Genomic DNA, 17,191 nt, shown 5'->3' with positions numbered 1-17,191 from the left:
ACTTGCCTGAATGTCAAACTTAACTTTAAAAACCGGAGCGCAAAATAAGCAATGAGGCAATCGCAATGCCGCGTCTGGTGAAATGTGTACTTTTAAAACAGTGGGGAGAGAAGCCAAGGCCAGCAGAGGGACTGATTTCAGGGCCGGGGGCCAGGAAGCAGAACTGCGTCTGACAGCAGATGAAAAGAGCAGAGGAGGTGACAGCTGTGGGCGGGTGGCTGTGGAAAGCCGGTGCTGGCCTGGGTGACAGACAGTGGGATGGAGTGACGCGAGCGGTGGGCCTGGGGGTGGCTGGAAAAGCAGCTGAAGTAGGCATGATGTGACAGAAGAAGGGGGTCCCGTGGAGTCACGTAGCAGCCGGGGTTCCGTCTGGGCTAGCAAGGGCAAGATCGGCTAATGCCCCTGTGGTTGTCCTTGGTGTCCCTGATGCAGCAGGAGGAACCCTGATATTTGACTGAAGCTTGGGTGTCCGGATGGCTCTCACCTTCTGCCCCCACCTGACTCTCACCATGACCCTGACACCAGCCAGATCAGGCATCGTTCCATCTGCTCTCCTGCTTCCCTGCTCTGCCACATCTCCCCTGATTCGTCCTATGGACACATCATTTTTTTTTTTAAAGATTTTATTAATAGAGAGAAAGGAGGGGGGGAGGGCAGAAGGAGAGGAGAATCTCCAGCAGATTCTGTGTTGAGCACGGAGCCCGATGCAGGGCTCCATCCCACGACCCTGAGCTCGTGACCTGAGCCAAAATTAAGAGTCGGGCATTCAACCGACTGGGCCACCCAGGCGCCCCTGGACACATCGTTTATTCCTTACCCCAAGCTTCGCTGAGCCTGCCTGTTCCACCTCTCGAGACAGGAGACACCCACTTTGCGCTCACCTGCGCCATCTCAGGACAGGTCCCACTGTTGACCTTGGGCCCACACCCAAACCATTGGAGTCCAACTTGTCCCACCTTCATTCCGTTGAGTCTGCCTCCTAGATAGCCCTTGCACCCTGGCCTTGCTTGCCATCCTCAGCGGCTGTCCCCTTTCGCCGGGGTGACTGTAGCAGCCCCCACCACCCTCCAACACGGCTCTGGCCCCTTACCAGGCCATCCTCCGCTCTTCCTCCGTGGAGAGCTTTCCAAATGCAGACACTTTGCTTTCCATCTAAAATCTTTCAAATGTCGTTGGCTCACTACTTCCAGAAGGCAGGTCCACCCCAGCCTGTTGGGCCTTTGGCTGCCTGACTGTGCTCAAGGCTTCCTGCGTCTTCATCTTTGCTGCTCAGGGAACTCCTTCATCTTTCAGGAACCCAGGGCAGGGTGAGGGGTGTTCTCCAGGAAGTCACCTCACCCCTCAGGCTGAGTTAAGCGGCTCCTCCTCACTCCTGTGCTCCCTTGTGAGCCCTCATTACCCAGAGGGGTACACATCAATCTCCCCCCTGAGACCTGGAGCCACCTGGGGCAGGTGTGCCAGCATCGTGCCTGACACTCAGCCTCTCATCGGTCCCCGCTGAGGGGACCCAAAGGGCACCTCACTGGCTTCACTGTCAAACTGTCTACTGAAAACATGAGGGTTTGGGAGTGCAGGTGTGGGAAAGAATCCTCGAAACAGAGGGAGAAAATAAAATCATGGGAAATTTAAAACCACCTTCACTCAACAAAGGATTCTCCGTGTTAGCCCATAAATCTGGGACCATAATCAGCCAATGTTTATTGATCAAACTAGTCCCCTGATACGTGGTAGGCACCTTGTATATGTTCTCCAAGCTCAGCCTCCCAGCAGCCTTGCTGTGATTCCGGTTTAGAGATGAGGACATGGACTCCAGTCGGTTGACTAACTTGCCCTTAAGAACATAAAGAAGTAGAAAAGTGGGCCCTGCCCACCGAGAAGACAGCACAGCTTTGCAGACAGGGGATTAAGTCCCATGAGAAGCTTGGTGGCAGACACTGATGTGGGTGTCACAGGGCTGTAATTTAGGCAGCCCTGGACAGGAAGATGGGGGGTGGGGGATGGGGAGGTGTGTGGAGGTCATGCCAGAGGGAAGTGAGTGGACCTGGTTGGCAGGGCTAGAAGGCTCAGGCAGGGGAACTGTGGGGCAGGGCTGGGGGTGAGTGTGAGGGGGAGGCCTTGGGATGCGGTCAGGGCTTGGCTTCAAGGCACCAGGTGAGGCTAGGGAGAGTGGTGTGGGAAGCATGTGTGGGAAGCAGGGAGGAAGGAGATGGAGGGGCAGCTCTGCAGGCGGGAAGAATAGTCAGGGGGCTTTGCAGGGGTGCAGACCTGGCTTGGGCAGGTAGAAGTGAGAATAAAAGAGGGGTGGAGGCAGAATGTGGGGCAGGACTGACTCAGGATGGACGGATGAACTGGCTAGGAGGAGGGCACGGGAAGGTGCGAGAAGCCTTTGCTTTTTACCTCCCTGTCTCAGACCTTCCAGAGGGGCATGCCGTTGTGAGTCCGTGGGAGAAGAAGTGGGGGAAACTTGGCCCTCAAGCAGACCGTTCCTGAACTCAGTGGGCTGGGCCTGGCCGCATCCCTGGATGCACTACGGCTACAGGTCTTAGCTGCTTCAATCTGAGGATTGAAGGCAAAAGGTAAAAGGAAAGACTATTCTCTGATCCTTGAGCTGGAAAGTCTGAGAAATATCAAGAAATAGCTCAGGGAGCATCAAAGGGAGACACCATTATTTAGCAGGTGAGGGACAGCCCAGACTTGTGATCTTCCATCTTTCCAGAACCTTCCAGCATATTGCCCTTCAAGACCAAAGGCAGAGAGAAAGTCCAGTGTGAAACAAAGGCTGAGAGCCAGTGAGTCGGATGACCATCTGGGGCACCGTGTGAGAGCACAGAGTCGGGAGCCAGCCCATCTGGTTTTATCTCGAGGCTCTGCTGCTTCCTGACTTGCCCTCATAGTCCCCTCCACAACGAGAGGGGAGGAGTCCCAGCACCTACCTCAGAGAATCATTGTGCAAATCTAAAGCTCTTGGAAGAAGACCTGAGACAGAGCCAGGGGTCAGTAGGTGTTATTACTATTGTGTAATGTGATTCAAGCAGGGCTAAAATAAGACTTGAAGGAGCCCTTGTCCCAGACACTGAGGAATCTTTTTCAGAAACATTGCAAATATAGGCCTTGGCCCACCTCCACACTTCCTGGTCCCAGCTACACTCTGCATTTGCCTTTTGAGAACATTCTCCCCTGTGTGTGTGCATGCACATGTACGCACATGCACACACGCCGCACATGGCTGCCATCTGGGTGGCGTTCGGTACCAGCGAACACAGATCCTGGCTGCGTCCCAAAAGAAGCCTCTTCGCTGCCTCTCGAGAGCAGTTGCTCTTCCTAGAGAGAAGGTACTGCTGCCTACCTGTGGTGTCCCCCAAACTGCAGGGTCCCACTCATCTCAGAGGAGCTGGTCCGCATAACGGAGCAAAAATCAGTTGTCTCGGCAAACAGGGGCTCTGTGCAGAGGGGAGCAGTGGCAGGCTCCGGGGGCCTAAGCTCAGCGAGAGGTGTCTGCATTCCCCAGCCGGGCGTGTGTTCTGAGCCAGCTTGCATGGGCAGCAGAAGGACGTGAGGAATTGGAATCAGAGATCAGAAAAACTGTCCCGATGTGTGAGGATCAGCAACACCAAGAACAGACCTGGGGCTGCTGGTTCCGGAGCAAAGAGTGGAGATGTCCCGTCTTCCATGTTTGGTGTCCATGGCTCAGGGGGCGGTCAAACACAGGCGCATCATAATTTAGTGGACGGACCTTTGAGCTGCACTTTCATGTGTGAATTAGTGCAAATATGATCCTTGGTGTTGGGGGAAGAGGGGATACCATGAGAGAGATGTTCTTAAAGCTTAATTTTACAATTTAAAGGGGTTTTAATGGTTCTGAAATTGCAGCCTTTTTTAGGATTTAAACACCCTTTTATGAAAGGATGATGTTAGATGATGGGAGTTTTAAAATGTGTTCTGTCATGCAAAATAAAATGTTGCAAACCTAATAATGGTCTTTATAATTTTTTAAGTTTTATTTTACTCATACAAAAGAACCCAACATCTAGAAACCATTGTCTGGCACTAATGCTGCAATTTGAAATTGGATTGTATATAAGCTAAGGTTGAGGAATATCGAGGACAACAATGTCCAATGGAAATAGATGTAAGCCGTGTAGGTAACATAACGTGAAATCTTCTAGTAGTCACAATTGAAAAGCAAAATAAACAAGTGAAATTAATTTTAATAATATATTTTATTTAATTCTGTATACCTAAATATGACCATTCTGACATATGGTGAGTGTGATGAGCTATTTAACATTCTTTTTCATATGAAGTCTTTAAGATCTTGTGCGTATTTTACACTCCAATGCCCAGTGGCTACCGCATTGGACAGCATGGGGTCTGGACGAAGAGGCTGTCTGAGCCATGTCTGGCAACCCCGTCCAGGTAGGATTCAATCTCTCTCCTCTCACTTGAGAGAACAAGTGTTCATCGTCCTTGAACAGTGTCCAATGGACACCTCAATGAACAGTGTTCATCATCCCTGGGACTTTGGTAAACAAGGAGAACATCTCGGCCCTTTAAATACAGATGGGTATTCCCAATTCCAACATGGCAGAGCTCTCCACAGCCACCAAATGACTGTCCCGGGTGTCTCCCAGGACAGCCTTCACCCAAGGCTCCCTGTTTTTGCCACTGTGGCTCCATATTCCAACTTCAGTCTTAGTGACTTGTTTGGTCTCTCTTCTCTGTATGATTGACCTCGGCACATTGCTCAGCTTATAGGTCAGCAGTTCCCTTGAGCTGGTGTCACTCATAACTTGGCAAGGGACACTGTCCCCTCTGACTTCACCCCTGTGGGAGCTCACCTGCTTTTTCCCTCATGCATGCATCCACTCATGCTTCAGACATGTGTTGTATGTCTTCTGTGCTAGGTTCTGAGGCCTCAACTACAAATGGGTCCTTGCCTTCGCTGCAGCCAATAATAGAGAGGACAGAAAAGTAAGTTCATAATGTTTGGGAATCGATTACGGAGATGTCCTAGGAGAGCACCTTGGAAAAGCCTGGGGAGATCAAGAAATGCTTTCCAAGGAAAGTAGCATCCAAGCCAAGATTAGAAGAGAAAATTGCCTGACCTTGGAAGAGAGGAGAGTGCATTTCAGACACGTGGGAGGGAGGCCGTGCCTGCAGAAGTTCAGAGAGAAAAGAGTGGGTCAGGCAGAAAGTGGCCAAAACTTGGGAGCGTGCGGGGGAGGACTCAGAAGTGGGGCCAGGTCACTAGGATAGGAAGCCGTGATCAGGGGTTTCAACTTCATTTTGTGAGCAGTTAGGCAGCGTTGAAACATGTTAAAAATGTGCAGTTTGGAAAGATCATTCTCACTGCAGTGCGCTGGAGAGATTGGAAGGGGATAAAGCCAGCTTGGAAGTTGCTGCAGTAATACGGAGAGGTCATGATGGGAATGTGAAGAAACAGCCAGGTCGAGAGATAAGAAGGATTGACAGGACTAAGGCTTTAATTAGGTTAGGGGGCTGGGGAGAGGCAGGATTCAAGTATATCTTTGGAGAGACTCCACCCCAAAACTTCTAGAACTCATACAGGAATTCAGTCAAGTGGCAGGATATAAAATCAATGCACAGAAATCAGTGACATTCCTCTACACCAACAAGACAGAAGAGAGAGAAATCAAGGAGTTGATCCCATTTACAATTGCACTGAAAACCATAAGATACCTAGGAATAAATCTAATCAAAGAGGCAAAGGATCTGTACTCAGAAAACTATAAAATACTCATGAAAGAAATTGAGGAAGACACAAAGAAATGGAAAAACGTTCCATGCTCATGGATTGGAAGAGCAAACATTGTGAAGATGTCAGTGCTACCTAGAGCAATCTACACATTCAATGCAATCCCCATCAAAATACCATCCACTTTTTTCAAAGAAATGGAACAAATAGTCCTAAAATTTGTATGGAACCAGAAAAGACCCCGAATAGCCAGAGGAATGTTGAAAAAGAAAAGCCAACCTGGTGGCATCACAATTCCGGACTTCCAGCTCTATTACAAAGCTGTCATCATCAAGACAGTGTGGTACTGGCACAAAAACAGACACAAAAATCAATGGAACAGAATAGAGAGCCCAGAAATGCACCCTCAACTCTATGGTCAACTCATCTTTGACAAAGCAGCAAAGAATGTCCAATGGAAAAAAGACAGTCTCTTCAACAAATGGTGTTGGGAAAATTGGACAGCCACATGCAGAAGAATGAAACTGGACCATTTCCTTACACCACACACAAAAATAGACTCCAAATGGTTGAAAGACCTAAACGTAAGATAGGAGTCCATCAAAATCCTAAAGGAGAACAGAGGCAGCAACCTCTTCGACCTCAGCTGCAGCAACTTCTTCCTAGAAACATTGCCAAAGGCAAGGGAAGCAAGGGCAAAAATGAACTATTGGGATTTCATCAAGATAAAAAGCTTTTGCATAGCAAAAGAAACAGTTCACAAAACCAAAAGGCAACCAACAGAATGGGAGAAGATATTTGCAAATGACATATCAGATAAGGGACTAGTATCCAAAATCCATAAAGAACTTATCAAACTCAACACCCAAAGAACAAATGATCCAATCAAGAAATGGGCAGAAGCATTTTTCCAAAGAAGACATCCAAATGACCAACAGACACATGAAAAAGTGCTCAACAACACTCGGCATCAGGGAAATCCAAATCAAAACCTCAATGAGATACCACCTCACACCAGTCAGAATGGCTAAAATTAACAAGTCAGGAAACGACAGATGTTGGCGGGGATGCGGAGAAAGGGGAACCCTCCTACACGGTTGGTGGGAATGCAAGCTGGTGCAACCACTCTGGAAAACAGTATGGAGGTTCCTCAAAAAGTGGAAAATAGAGCTACCATTCGATCCAGCAATTGCACTACTGGGTATTTACCCCATAGATACAAATGTAGGGACCCGAAGGGGTACATGCACCCGGATGTTTATAGCAGCAATGTCCACAATAGCCAAACTGTGGAAAGAGCCAAGATGTCCATTGACAGATGAATGGATAAAGAAGATGTGGTATATATATACAGTGGAATATGATGCAGCCATCAAAAGGAATGAGATTTTGCCATTTGCAACGACGTGGATGGAACTGGAGGGTGTTATGCTGAGTGAAATAAGTCAATCAGAGAAAGACATGTATCACATGACCTCACTGATATGAGGAATTCTTAATCTCAGGAAACAAACTGAGTGTTACTGGAGTGGTTGGGGGTGGGAGGGATGGGGTGGCTGGGTGATAGACATTGGGGAGGGTATGTGCTATGGTGAGCGCTGTGAATTGTGCAAGACTGTTGAATCACAGATCTGTACCTCTGAAACAAATAATGCAATATATGTTAAGAAAAAAAAGAAGAAGAAGATAGCAGGAGGGGAAGAATGAAGGGGGGTAAATCGGAGGGGGAGACGAACCATGAGAGACGATGGACTCTGAAAAACAAACTGAGGGTTCTAGAGAGGAAGGGGGTGGTGGGATGGGTTAGCCTGGTGATGGGTATTAAAGAGGGCACATTCTGCGTGGAGCACTGGGTGTTATACACAAACAGTGAATCATGGAACACTACATCAAAAACTAATGTTGTAATGTATGGTGATTAACAGAACAATAAAAAAACTTAAAGATAAATGAAAAAGAATGTCTTTTGGGTTGGGGCACACGGTGGATGGTGAGCTGGGGGACACAGAAAGCACAGCAGGCTTGGCCAAGGTGCTGGAGGCACGGGGTGGGTGAAGAGGTCACCTCATGGGGCCATCCAAGGGCAGGTGCTCATCAGGATTAGGGGTAGGGTTGGGGTCATTAGCAAACAGATAGGAAATTGAAGCCTTGGGAAAGGTTGAGTAATCCAAGGAGAAGGAAGACTGAGAAGAAGATGGTTTAAGAGAATTTGGGGGCAGACGCTAGAATTTCAGCTGAGGGAAAGAAAAGGAAAACCCAGAAGAGACAGCCTAAAGAGAGGATAGCCACGCTAAGGTGATTTCACCAAAGCCAAGTGCAAAGAACCAAGTATTTAATGAAATAAGTGACCCTCCATGTCAAGTGCTACAGAGGTAACAAGTAAAATAAAGACTGAAAAGTTTCTGTTAGTTTAGCAACATTGAGGAGTAGTAGGGATGTTGGTGGTAGGATTTGGTGGGGAGAGGACGTGAAAGGGCACTGGAAGGCAGAGGTGGACAGGAACGCTCTGTGGACTGGAGCTGGGACCTCTCTGTATCATCTGACAGGGGTCCCAAGCTTGGTTCCTTGAAGGAAGCGGCAAGTTCAGTGGTAAGACCCAGAAGATCCTAGCCAGACTACTAACTAGCAGGGTGGCCTTGGGCAGGTCGGTTCACTGTTCTGGGCCTCAGTTTCCTCATCAGTGAATAAAGATGGAGTAGAAGTAACGTCTTCTAAACCTGTGTCCCACAGAATTCTCTTTGGTAAATGCTATGCTTTACTCACTGTATATCCGATAAATATGTGAGTTCTCACTATGTGTAAGGGATTGTGTGCTAAGGAAAAAAGAAAAAATGCAAGGATGGGGAGGGGGCAGGTTTTGAGATCAAAGCTGGGTAAACAATAGGCTAGCAGGTCTCAGAACCTGTAACATGTTCATGTGTACTGGTGATCACCAGAAAGGTGATCTCGTATTTTTCCAGCATTTCTCATTTGCCTAGCTGATTTGTGTCCACTGTCTTCACAGAGCATGCATAGGCTTCTCCTGGAGACACTGTCCACCAGCTGGTGGTGTAGGGGGTGCCCAGCCAGATGCTCTCTGCGGTGCTTTCTAGTATTGCAGCAACTCAAGGGTTTGTCTGGAGTCAAAGAGAGAAGGGTCTTCCAGCTGCCGAGGGCTGCGAAATAAAAGTAGAAGCTGAGACTGAGCCTTTAGGGGAGTCCAAATATCATGGCCTCTTTTTTTTTTTTTTAAGATTTTACTTATTTATTTATTTGAGAGAGAGAATGAGCAGGAGGGAGAGGGAGAGAGAATCCGAAGCAGACTCCAGGCTGAGTGTGGAGCCTGATGCAGGGCTTGATCCCACAACCACGAGATCATGACCTGAGCCCAAAACCAAGAGCCACCCAGGTGCCCCGATATCATGGCCTCTTAGATCATAGTGCCCTGCTTCCCCAGTTAGCTTCCCAGTTTGTCAGCAAAGACCCCTGTGGGGCCTTCTTACTTTGCCAGGAAGATGGGCTTACAGAACTGTTTTCTGGGAACACTATTCTGTTCTATGGGCTGCAATTAATCTGATGGCGGAAGTTCCCTCGAATGGTCAACACATAGATTTTCTGAGAAATCTGATGCCACTCGCAGTTGGTGGCTGAGAAATCCAGGAGGATACTCTGAGGAGGAAGAAATGAACTGCAGGTCCTGAGCTGGACTGACAGAGTCAACCAGGAATATGGTGATGGTTGGTGCGTGGGAAAGCATTTGTTGGCCAAGTAGGCTCACCCTGAGATCAAGTCCTCTGTTAAATGGCCTTGGGTTCATGGAAGGGTGTACATGATACCATCTAGGTTAGCTTTTCTGCAGGAGAATTAAGGCTTAAAGCTCTGGGACATCCATTGTAATGAAATGAATTAACTTCTCCTTTACCCATGTGGAAGGGTACTACTGTGTACCATCTATGGGAGAAGTGAGCAGAGAGTCAGACAATTTCCTATGTATTGTATGATTCATATTAAGAACCCCTGAGGGAGTTGAATCTATAAAGATCGGGACAACCCCAAAAGGTACTACTGGAGAACTTCTCTCTGTGTGTAGGGCCCCCAGGCATCCATACCTAGCATCATCTAGGGGAATGGAGGCCACCAGCGGGTCCTGTAGGGGCTCTGGGAGCACTCTGTGGGGACAGCTACCAACTGTTCAAGAGGATTTACCATCAACCCCAGGGGAGTGAGAAACGCCGCTGACCTTGGTTCTTCAGGTAGCTAAGGGTGCCTGTATTCATTGTCTATTGATGCATAACAAATTACCCGCGATTTAGTTAGGCTTAACAGGACGTTTATCATCTCAGTTTCTGTGGGTCAGGCATTCGGGCATGGTTCAGGTGGGTCTCCGACTGGAGGCTCTCCCAGGCAGGAATCCAAGGGTCAATTCTCACAAGCTACTGACCCGAAGCCAGGCTCACTCAGTTCCTTGCCATGGGGGTCCCCAGCATGGCAGCTTGGTTCACCAAATTGTGCAAGCCGAAAGGATGGATGTCCCAGTTTTTCCTAACCTAGTCACAGAAGTGGCATCCCCGTCACTTAAGCTATATTCTGTTCCTGAGAAGCCACTCACCTGGGTCTGCCCACACTCCAGGGGAGGGGACGACACAAGGCCTTGGGGGTTGGAGGCCATCTGCTGCCCACCACAGTACCTGACCAGGCTGTGAGGCCCCTGGCCCACGAACCCCCTTCCCAGCATGAAGGAATTTAATAACGCGTTCAGCAATTAAAACGTGGCAGCATAATGGAGTAGCAGATCTCCCTGTTATTCTAAGTATCTTTTATGAGATGCAGGATTTCTGTAATCCTAAATGAGGACAGCTGTTGAGGCAAGACCTAGGAGCACTATACGTTTATGTGGATGAACAAATTAATCTGCATGTGAAATCCCAGTGAAATTGACACGAAATAAAAATTTCATGCCTTACAGTGTATCCGTGTTGCCCAGGAAATGAGATTAAAAGGAATTTCTGATTCTACAGTTGTCATACTTTTCATACTGCTTGCATTTTTCTCTTCTAAAGACTTCAGTTTGGACCTAGGAGCCAGGCACAGGTTTGGCATTTTATACCTTTTGGCCATCTACCTTCTCTGCTTGGCTGGGAGCAGGTGTCCTTACAGAGAACTGATCCGGGAATGTATTAGATGTTCTCAGCTCTAAATACAAAACCTGTGATTCTCAACGCTGGTGGCATGTTCACTGTCCCTGTCCCAAGGCTGCTGACATTCTGGAAAGGTCCCTGGGCCAAGAGCTTTGCCCCCCCTCATCCTTCCACACACACAGCAGCTTTGGGGCGGGCGTTGGTGTCCTTGGAGAATGAGTGGGGGAGATGCTGTTCTCCCTGAGGCCTCATCAGGGCTGGAGCCATGACACGGTGAGAGGAGAGGATGGGCCCCCATGCCCCTGCACCTGGAAATCCACGGATTGTCACTCCCTTGGGGACAGACAGTGTTCTCCCAGGAAACGGGTCCTACCTCCCACCCCCACTTTATGCCTGTGTTTCCCTTGGCCCTTGTGGCCATAGAGTTCGGGAAATGGAACACACAGAGAAGACAACCCGTTTGCTTTCTCTGCCTGAGTCTGTGCTCTGCCACGTGTGCGGGACTGTAGGAGCCAGAGGGACGGGCACTAGCTTTCTGTTTCGGAACAGGTGTTCTCGAATTCCCCTCCCAGGGCTTCATTGAAATCACACCTCTGCTGGCTCCATCTGGGCAGGAAGTGGGAGCCCCTGTTGGGGTCCCCCAGTGGCGGCTCAAGCTGTGCCTTCCCTCCAGGCAGGTCGCTACAACAGCTGGGTTCCAGAGCTCAGGACAAACTGCTTCTTGGGTTGGTGACTTGAGTGGGGCCACATGGGTCAACGGTGCACAGGGCACAGACGGGGACCTGAGCAGCAGCTGGAGGCTTATGGGTAGCCTAGTGCTTGGAACAGTGCTGGCGTGGAAAGGTTGTGGCATGGTGACAAGGACGTCTGGCAGGCCTGGGTTGAAATCTCTGCACTGGCTGTGGCGAGTTACCTAACCTCCCTGTGCCTCTCCTCCTGAGTGAGTCCTCAGTGGCCCCTCATAAGGTTATTGTGAGCATTAAATATGCAAGGTGCTCCGCCCAGTGCCTGCCAGCAGGAGTCACTAAGTAGTAGGGTTTTCCTTTGTTTTTGAGGGAGAGAGAGAGGGAGAGTGTGTGCACGCGGGGTGGGGGCGGGGCGGGGGGCGGGGGTTCAGAGGGAGAGTCAGAATCCCAAGCAGGCTCCGCGCTGATCTCTCTACCCTGAGATCATGAGCTGAGTTGAAACCAAGAGTTGGTTAACTGACTGAGCCACCCAGGTGCCCCCGAACTAGTAGTTTAAAAACATTATGACGTGGATATTTTCATCACTGTAGACCAGGAGCCGAAGCTTCGAGAAGTGAAGTCACTGCCAAGCTCCTGAGGGGTGACGCACCCGGGGTGTCCCACCCCAGGCCTGTGTGATCTCTGTTACATTCTGCCATATGTTTGTGTGACCTTTCCCCTTTCTCTAACTGCCCTCAGTCTCCCCTCTGCGACGCCAGAGCCCCCCTTCAGGAGTCTGCCTTCTCACACTTGTTGCCCTTGTCAGTTGTGGGGGAGTCCAGTGATCTTCCTTTCCACCATCGTTTTGGTGATAATAATTATGCTGTCCTCTGCCTCACGGTTCCTGGGTCTGCCTCTCCATCACTCCCTCCTGTTTTGACACTCCAGAATCAAACCCCAGATGTTTATAATTTATGACCACGTCTTTTCTTCCATAAGCCTGGCATGCTGTAGGAGGAAGACGTATGTCCAGGAGTCAGAGGACCTGGGTGCCAGCCTTAGCAGGGACCCTTGGGACCATGAAGAGCCTCTGTTGCCCACTGATAAAATGAGGATGATGATGCTATCATAACAGCTGCTTAGAGGCAGTTGTCTGTCTCATGAGCTCATGCAACAAAATAAAAGGCATGTGCATGGGACACCCAGGTGGCTCAGTCAGTTAAGCGTCTGCCTTCAGCTCGGGGTGTGATCCCGGGATCCTGGGATTGAGTCCTGCGTTGGGCTCTAAGCTCCGCGGGTGAGTCTGCTCCCTCTCCCTCTGCCCCTCCTCCCCGCCTTGTGAGCTCTCTTTCTCTCTCTCACTCTCTCTCAAATAAACAAAATCTTTTCCCACATTACATTTCTGTGGGAACTGACAACGACCCTCACTTAGAATGTTTCTGACATACCGGCCTTGGCACCTGTTGGCGTGCAGGGGTGGGGGGGTAGGGGAGCAGGAATTGATGATGGAGAGATGGAAAGAGACGGAAGAGGAAGAAGCTCCTGCCTGTGCCCTGGGGCTAGCTAGCATCTCAGAACCTCTTTGGAAGCATCCTCGGCCGGTAAGTGGCACTAAACACTCAAGAAGTTGAGGGTTCAGGAAGCACTTTGAGACACACCTGCACTTGGGGAAATCAAGAACCTCAGCTGAATTTTTCAGAAAGCAAAAAGAGAAGCCCAGAACAGAAAAAGGCTGCACGTGGGGAATGAGCTCAGCGGAGCATATGCTCTTCAGGAGGTGCTGGGGCGGCCCCGGCGGGCAGGCTGGCGTCAGTCTCACCACACCCACACCGTGTAGTCCACCCGTCCTCCTGGCTCGACCCCCACCGCGATCCTTCCTGCTCACGCGCTTTTCTTGCCAGTAAAAACCCTGAATCTTTAATAAATTATAAACATGCTTTCCCGTCTGTCTGCGGGCGCCAGATCTCAGCATTGGCGGCTTTTGACATTCCCCTGGTATCCCTAATAGATCTTGCCATTTGATTAATCTTTTAGAGCCTTCTCCCAGAGAGCCCACCATCTGAGCCGACTCTCCTCACAGCATCCAGTTTGAAGGATTTTTCTCCAGCTCTCGGCCTGGTTGCCTCCAGTGCCACCTGCTCATCCCCAAGCAGGGCTATTGGATGCTGGGGACAGGTGGCAGTTAGAAGTCACGGGACCTGGGTTCAGCTCGCCTGAGTCACTCCGTAGGGATGTGACCCTGAGCGAGATTCTGAGCCCTGGGTCTGCTCTTCTGGGGAATGGAGGTTCTCAGAAGCTGTTGCGAGGGTCTGATGAGACAGCGTGACCAGGGGCAGAAGGAAGAATCCGTGAAGTCCCAGGAGCCAGGCTGCCCAGGCCATCAAGGTGTGAACACTGCCCTGCTGCCTGCACTCCCTGGGCCAGTGCACACTGGAGCTCTTGGGGGATCCCTGCCCTGCCTGGAGAAGAGCCCCCTGTCCTTTATCCTGCAGGAGGGTGGAGGGGAGTGAGGTCCAAGAGCACTATCTCCTAGGCTCCCGCCAATGCCTGTCATGCCACCAAGTTCTGCCCAGTTTAGAAGGTTGACTGGGTCATCTCCAAGGCCCCTTCTTTTTCAGAATCATGAGTTCATGGTTCTAGTCCATAAGCGCAGAGCATTGCATGGAGGCTGGTTCCGGCCCTATAGCCGTGCTAATAATAATTCTAGCTATCATTTACTTGGCCGCTGTTAAACACCTGGTGCTTTGCCTGCAGTCTGTGGTCTTCACAACAAGCCTGTAAGGGAGGTATCTGTCTGCATTTTATAGGTGACACATCAAGGCTCTGAGAAGGCAAATGATGTGTCCAAGGGCACACAGCACAGTTTTCGGCAGATTCAGGATTCAAACTGACATCATAGCCTGGCTTCCTTTCTCTAACACTGATGCTGGGTGCTTTGCTCTTCCCCCCCGACCCCCATCTCTCAGGGCTTCTCAGGGCCCCTCGACCTCTGTCCAGACAGGACAGAACCACCCAATGGGAGCAGTACTCTGCACATTTGAACTTGCTGTTGGAAGACAATGGTCCTGCCGGGTTTGTCAAGCATAGACTATTACCTAACAACATAGTAATAATCTAGGGGGGAACATCTGCAAGTTAAAAATTACTGTCTGCACTTTCCAGACAGAGAAACGGAGGCTCAGAAAAGTCCATTTGATGTCCAGCCACACAGTCAAGCCCAAGCTGCAGAACGGTCTTTGTGGCGTTCTGTCAAATCAACCATTTTTATTCAGTGTCTGCTACAATCAGAGCTTCTGATTACTATGCCGTGGGAACCTTGAGCAGCAGAGCCCAGCCCCTGTCCTGCAGATGAGCAGACAGCAGGCTGGAGAGGAGGTGGTTGGCCCATAGTCCCACAGCTGCTCCGTGGGGTATGACCCCCCCCCCCGGCGGATATTCTCAGGATACTCAGCCTGTGAGTCCGGAACCATGCCGGGACTGGGACGCTGTACCCCATTTCTCTCCGTCCATCCTTACCTCATCCAGCACCTCCTCATCCGTGAAGACGTCAGCAGCTCAGGTGGAGTCGTGCGGGCCTCTCTGCTCTGCGAGCCCCGTGTGTGCACGTGCTGCTGGGGCATCCTATATGCACACGCCCAACCTCCCAGCTGCATGTGGCCGAGACAGGAGAAATGGCCTCTGTCCCCAGAAGCTCTCTGAGCGGCGGCTCCCACTACCAGCCTCCCACACCAACTTGCCCTAAAGAACTTCCATCCCCAAGGCTAAGGTTTGGGGTCCCTTTGCCATCCCCAGGGCAGTGCCCAGCGCCTGACCCTTGGCGCAGCCCTGCCAGTCGTCTTGTGAGTCACTCAGGTTGGTCATTCTTTTGGTCTCCTCTCTCTGACAGAGATAAGGAGGTCCCGCTAAGCTCTCAGCTTTATTACCTTCCTGGAAAAGACAGATCATCATCCCTCCGCTCTCTGACATCCATCTCCTTCCTTTTGGTGCTCACCATGCTCACTGCTGCCTCCCCCTCTGCCTGGGTCTCCCCAAGCCCCTCCGTGCCCTCACGGACCCTGCAGGACAGCCACTGAGGGCCTCCCCCCCCCCCCAGCAAGTCCATCTCAACCAGCCACCCACCCTCCTACCTCATTGCTCCCAATTTGAACTCAGCTCTGTATATAAAGATAGGCAAGTTCAAGGCCTCTGCTCCCTGGGGGCCAAGTCAAGGCATTTTCCTTCCCGTTTTATAATAGTGGATGAGTAGGAGCTCATTGGGTGGAGAAAGGAGGAAGGACACTGCTCCATACTGAAGTCCTCGTGTGAGCAGTGGCGGAGAAGTCTGGCCACATACAATGCTGCCACTGTGGGAGGTCTCGAGGGCTATGGTAGGGAGTTTGGACATTCTGCATCAGGAGCCACTGAGGGCTTCAGGCCAGAGGAAGGCCTGGGCAGAGCTGTGTGGCCGTGACAGGACATGAGTGGCCGGGGCAGAGGGTGGAGGCAGGAAGACTGGTCAGGAGGCTGCCGCAGGGATCCCCAAGAGTGAGGACTCTGGGAGCCTGGCCCATGGGGACAAGTGAAGAGGAGTGGATTCTGGAGGGTTTTCTTAGTAGGTGGAGCTGACATGATGTGGTGAGGCATCATCTCTGAGGGTGACCACGGGGAAGGCCTGAAGGTCATGACTCACCTTTTTACTGTCCCTTCACCTGGGGCCTTCCTTTCCTAATTCTTGGCTCCTGGTGGGTTGACCCAAGCTCAGCTCTGCTCAGGCCCTGAGCACAAGGGCCCCTCTTTCTCTGTGTAAATTCTCCTGTTCAGCGTTTGCTTTTGGAGGAATGTGTTCAAGTCTCAGGTAGGCCAAAGGGACGTCAGGCTCATTGGGCAAGGATTGAGATGAAGTGTTTTCCGCCAGACTTCTTTGAGAATCTAGTGAAAACTATGAATCATCTTCCCAGAGAACAACCAAACCAAACCACAACAACCCACACATTTGTATACACTGCTTTGCAGAGAGTTTCAGTGGGCTCACGGTCCCCTGGAAGTCCATCCTTGGATCTCCGGACTCCACATGCAAAGCCCCGAGCTGAGGACGAAATTGGAAAATGAAGAGAAGAAACGTTTGACTCCCCAAATGTCTGTTATTTACTTCCTTGGTTAATACCACTCCCCGTAACTGGGCAGCCCCTGAAAGACCTGGAAACAGGAGGAAACACTTACCCGGGGATAGTCCCTGGTGGCACCAGCATCACTTGGCGGCTTTATTTTCATTAATGGTAATTTTCGGGCTACGGGCTACAATTTTCCCTTGCAGAGAGGTATTAAATTGAAATTACCCCAGATGTAATTGTCATACAAAATGATCCTGGACACGTGGAATGAATGCTTTTTCAAGATGGGGTTTTATTGTCTATGCCAGGGTTTTAGGGCTCTGCCTGGTTAAACATGCCAAATTTCTGCCTGTATGGCAGGAGTTCAGGAGTCAACATGGGCGGGGCGGGGGGGGAGGGCTGGAGCTGCTGGCCCAGGACACAGTGAGGCTTCTGCTGACCCGGATGGACACAGACCCGGGAGCAGAGCCCAAGACTTGGGGGTGGCTTGGTGTGACTGCTAGGACCCTCTGTGCATTAACTCGGGCATGTGAGAAATCCCATATTGATGTCTTGTACACTAACATAATTTGAATCCAAGCCCAGGTTCCCCTGTGGGGGTGG

The 17,191-nt window shown here is 50.5% G+C and overlaps 1 protein-coding gene across 3 annotated transcripts in view; it reads left to right on the top strand.

Moving 5' to 3' along the window:
- GALNT14 (polypeptide N-acetylgalactosaminyltransferase 14) overlaps positions 1 to 17,191 on the top strand; it is a 209,009-nt gene that overhangs the window by 145,181 nt on the left and 46,637 nt on the right. The gene's annotated exons all lie outside the window — the stretch shown is intronic.

This window comes from Callorhinus ursinus, unplaced genomic scaffold (assembly GCF_003265705.2).
Source record: "Callorhinus ursinus isolate GAN/ISIS: 27379988/994484 unplaced genomic scaffold, GSC_fseal_2.0 scaffold10, whole genome shotgun sequence".
NCBI classification, from domain to species: domain Eukaryota; kingdom Metazoa; phylum Chordata; class Mammalia; order Carnivora; family Otariidae; genus Callorhinus; species Callorhinus ursinus.
This window is presented reverse-complemented; position numbering and strand designations above follow the sequence as displayed.